The sequence below is a fragment of the Trachymyrmex cornetzi genome, unplaced genomic scaffold, assembly GCF_001594075.2.
Source record: "Trachymyrmex cornetzi isolate Tcor2-1 unplaced genomic scaffold, Tcor1.1 scaffold1348, whole genome shotgun sequence".
Lineage (NCBI taxonomy): Eukaryota > Metazoa > Arthropoda > Insecta > Hymenoptera > Formicidae > Trachymyrmex > Trachymyrmex cornetzi.
In genome coordinates, this window is record NW_017295926.1 from 46,148 (window position 1) to 51,840 (window position 5,693).

The window sequence follows — 5,693 nt, forward strand, 5'->3', positions numbered from 1 at the left end:
GGTGCTAATTCGTCTCGCTATTTATTTAGTTGGATTTTTACGTGATTAATTATATTGGGTCGCGCAAGCGCAGTACGGTTTTGTAACAGCTGTTCGATCACGCCCTAAGCGCGTGATCGCGGTTCGCGAGAATTTCGCGGCTGTCCTGACAGTTCGCGTTGCCACGGCAACGCGTCTGGCGTCGTTGACAGTGACGTTCGCCTGCGCGCAAATTTCGGCGGACGTTACATGGTGATGCTTTGCAATTAAAGTTTTTAGATAAGAAATTGAAGATTTAGAAATCGTTCTCGATAGCAGAATATCAAATATTTTGTACAAAACTAGATAAAAATCCCACACAGGCTCAGTTGAAGGAACTAGATCACCAACTAAAATAGGAAAGTAAATCACCAATGCCAACATTTCTGATGCACTCATAATTATACATCTTTTTTTCAAATGATCAGGTATGATTAAAGGTATTGGATTACCCTCGTCTGTGCTTCCAAAAGTTTAAAATATTTAATTCTTTCGTTTAGTTGTTCTAAACAAAAATATTTCTTTTTAATAAGACAGTTAATTATTTCGGCCATGTCATATCTCAAAATTCCTTCTAAAAAATCGTGCATTAAATCGCCATATATATTTTTCATAACATTAAAATTTGGCAATTCATGCCAAATACACTCTTCTTTAATTCCATATGACAGACATGAGCTGTCATTCATATAATTTTCAAAGTTACGTAAATTTTTTTCTTTTTCACTAATTTGATACTTAGTGTCATTTTTATGATTTCTACAAAAACGACAAAAATAATTAGATTGAAAACTTTCTTGAAAACCTAAGATCGAATTTAAACCTGCATTGTCACCCAATATTAATAACGATGTGAAATAAACTTGTACATCTTTTCCTGATGATGTTGTAATTGTAATACCTTCAGTTTCCAAATATTTTAATTGTTGAATAATTTTATAGAATGTACTTTTGTTTCCGTATTGCACTCATCTGCAGAAAAACAAAGCTGAGCTAAGAAAATGTTATTCAGAGAAGAAATATATTGTACAAGTACGAAACGGAAGCAATAGAAATATAAACAGCGCCTATTTTGTATATACCAGATTTTGAACCTAACGGATTGTTTGGTTCAAAATCGTCATAAAAAAGATATAAGGGAAATACAATTTTATTAGGAAACTTCTGTTTTACTTCTTTCCATAACTCTGCTTGTAAAATGCTTCTACATATTTTTTCGTCATATAAAAATTCTTCCTCTTGCATGTGACAAATAATATCATCGAACACATTCGATAATTCTAAAAACTGTTTGAAAATTTGATGCAAATCTATAATTTGTCCTTCGAATTTTCAACAATCATACTTCATCCGATTTTTTCTTTTTATTAACAACAGATCTTTCTCCTACAACAAAAGAACTGGCCTCAATATAACATTTATTTTTTTTAACAACTTTCAATATTTTATATTCAGTTTCAAACATTTCAAATATACTGTTTATTTCATTAGAAATAACACAAACTGCGTTAAGAATATCTTCCGCAACATTTAGATTCTTTAAGGTTGATTCTATACAAACTAATATAATGTTACATAGTTCTTTTGCATTATTTACCACTGCTGTAACAATATTTCGAGGCAATGAAGAATTATTGTACATTTTCGATATAAAATTGAGCATAGCATTGTAAAACAGTTCAGAACTATCGAATGGTTTATCATTCATACATTTAGTATCATCAGATTCATCAACAGAATCATCTTGGATAACATTTTCATATTCTAAAAGATTTAAATTGTTGGATCTTTTTTGTTTCCCTGCATTAGAGTGTAATAGTATATCATCTTTTGTATGATTATTAATAAAATGCTTCTTTAAATCATTTAAAGTAGGAAAGGCGCGCTGATAGTTATTTTGCTTGCAGATAAAATTTTGAACAAATGGATGTAAATGTGTAATATGATGTATCAAAATGTCGACACTTATAAACGATTTTAAACATTCGAAGCATATCATATTTTTACATTCCATTTCTCTCTCCATATTAACATATACATATGTGTATCAATCTATTATATATATGTTATATATATATTTTTTTTATTCGACAAATAAAAAGCTCAGTGGTCATTTAATGCTTTGATATAAACGTAACTCATTGTGTTATATCAAAATTATTTCTTAAATTTAAAAAGGGAATTTTTACATCTTTGTCGGATATAATATTAAATAATTCTCGTTGGAATAGATACCAGAGATGCTGACTTTCTGGTGCATATTTGAGATCCAATGCAAAATATGTTTGAAAACAAAATTTTAAAGCATCAAGAAGTGTATTTAGTTGATAATTTTTGTTATTAATAATCACATAATAAGAATGCACGGTTGTTTAAATTAGAACCAACAATTAATATGTAAGGTTGAACTGTTAGGCCCTTCTTGTACATACAGTCAATCTTGTTCTGTTTAGCTGTTTCAATATCGCCAGGAATTTTTACATGTAAAAATATACCATCTCTTGCTTCAGATATAGATGGCTTCCAAAATACTTCTTCCGTTCTTGCTCTACCGCGAGGAGGCACCAAACAAGCTAATAGATATAAACGGATTGCAGTTTCAGAATCTGTAATTAAGAATATATAAATATATATACATATAGAAGATGGTCTACAATAAAAATTTAGCAACACTTAAACTTCAAGCCTGGAGGATGTATTAGACGTACAATCCCTGCCAAGAAAATTAAATTTGGAAGTGTTTAATACTTACACTTCAAATAAACTATATACATATGAAAATTGTATAAGATTATAACTATATACATATGAAAATAGAATAAGATTATATTTATATTTAATAATACATTTTTATACTTTATTCATTTATTATTATTTTCATTGTTAAAAATTAAAATTTAAAAAATGATAAAAAGTTTACATTTTCTTTTAATAAGTACTTTAAATATTTAAAATAATATATGCAAAGTTTCATTGCGATTCACTGATTAGTGTTACAAAGATATAGAACAAATAAATATTTTGTTTATTTACTAAACTAATTCGACATATACATCGCAATATAACTTTACGTAAATGATCTTGAATACATAATGTACATAATCCACTTATATTAAAAAATTGAGATTTTTATCATTTATTTTATAGTACATTTCCATATATTATTATTAGACCACAGATTAAAAAATATTTATTAAAATAACTTATGATCCATGGATAATAAACCGTCACCAAATTTGTCGTATTATTTTTAAACGTGACTTAGAATAATCTAATAATTTTTTTCATAATTTTGTTATTATTTTAAAAATATGTTATAAATAATCCTTAAAAAGTTGACCAATCACAATTGAAAAAAAAAATAATTGACTATGATGATCAATATCGCTTGAGACTTAAAGCTTTCAGTTTTTGTTTTAAATTCTCTTTGTAGATCTTACTTACAAAAGCGGAATATAAAAAAAAGCGAAATTCTTGTAATCTATATAGATATTATCTGTTGTTATCTCATCTTCTAGTAAGTGAAGCAATAATTCATCTAATTGTTTCAAAAGCGTTTTACGGTTATCATAAACGTAATTGAAACAGTTTTCAAATTTTTGGTTAATATCAAATGGTTCCTTAAAGTGAGTAAATTTTTCTTCGAAGTCATACTTAATCTGCAAAAGTATAATTTGTTATAGTTTGCAAAAGTAAATTATTATAATATGATCAATTCCATGAATTTATTATGTTTGTGAAGAAAAGAGTAACATTACTAAGTCAATAGCAGCTTGTGTTTTTAAAATAGGCCACTGTTCAAAAAATTTATTTAGTGATAACATTGCCATTTCCCTAATAGGAAGAGATATTTTCCAATGATATAAAACATTATCTTTGGGTTCACTGTTATGCATTAGCCATATCTGACCGTCTCTTGCTTCCTTAGATATATTTAAAATTTTACAATATAATATTGTACGGTAATAATAGACAACTCTTGTAATTCAGAATGGTATAAATTTACTTGATTTTATCTGTACTCTTGAAGTGGAAGCTGCAAAAGTTTTTCTTATCATGGTCAGTTTATTTCTATGTTTATCGACTAACTTTCCTCTAGCAACTTCTGGCTTGTTATAATGTGATTTATTTTTACGGATAGGACTCACATAATATGTAAATCTACTTTCTCCTCGAAAAATATAAATTATTTTATCAGCCAGAACACTCAATGATGCATTATTTAGTCGTTTCCCTTCATTCAAAAAGTGACATATAATAATATCGCATAAATTATTGCGATCTTTATTATTGATGATGTTTTCTTTTTCATATTTTAATAGTATATCTTCCTATAATGTGTGTATTTAAGAGATTTTTAATATCAAGATTAATGATATCATTTGCATTTAAAACAGTGTCAACAATGTTATTTCGAATAGCGTCACTGTTATGACTTGTGCTTGGCATTTCTTCGATTTCATTGAATGAACCGGTCGGTAATGGGTTAGTATCCAAATCTGTTGAAAGTTTTACTCGTTTCTCTTATGGTTCTTCTATACAAATCTCTTCCGAATTGTCAATTGTTGTTAAAGGTAACTAAAATAATTAAATCATCTAACCTTAAGATAAATATTTTAATAGTACATTATCTGTCATTATGATTTTTTTCAACATAAACACAAAAATTATAGTTTTAAAAAAGCCTTTTTTTTCAAATTGTATAAAAAAGAAAACTACAATTTTCTTTTCGGAAAGAAGCAAATATGGCAAATCTTACTAGCACAAATTTTTCTGCAATGAATTTTTCTATCGTATCAGGAAAGGAACTGAGAAAATTCACGGAAAAATTGTGAAAAAACGGTTTTTTTCCGAAATTTTAAAACTATACGAAATATATATTATAAATAAAATTTTAAATAAAATTATATAAGTTATATTAAGATTTAGAATCGGAATCGTTTGTTTGAATAAATCAAATTGTAATGTGAGAAAGCCTATTATGATCAAAGTAAGATGTTTTAATTAATACATTACTGTATATTTTTCAAATAAATTTATCTCGGATAGGACTGCGCGTCGATAACTTATATAAAGATAAATAAAAAATAATATAAGGATACCGTGATATTTTCAGATGTCTTAGCTAGTGATATTACATGCACAATCTCAGGTAGAGCTAACGTAGACATCCCTGCTTGAAATTTCTTTCGCTCTCCCAAAATGGGAATCAATTCTTTCAGTTCCTCATCATTTAACGATCTTAACATACTTATGTCTTCAATTTTTTGTTCTGCAATACATAAATAAAAAATATTAAAATAAAATTATACAAAATAGTGACAATGTCAATAATTGCATGAACAATATAAAGTTCTTTAATATAAAACAGTATGTATGTGTATAATCGATTCTGCCAATCTAGTTTTTTCTTTCGTTCTCTTTCTTATTCTCATTCTCTTTCTATTCCCTTTCTCGTCCTTTTTCTATCCTCTTTTCTATTTCTTGTTGTCTCTTCTAATCTATTTTATTACATATACATTTTTCTACAATATGACTTTTATATTAATTTAACGTATATTGTGTCCTGCACACATTTATGCTGTGCAATATACTTCTCTCTCTCTCTCTATATATATATATATACATATATATATAATATATATTTCCTTTCTAATAGGGGCCTTTACTCTATA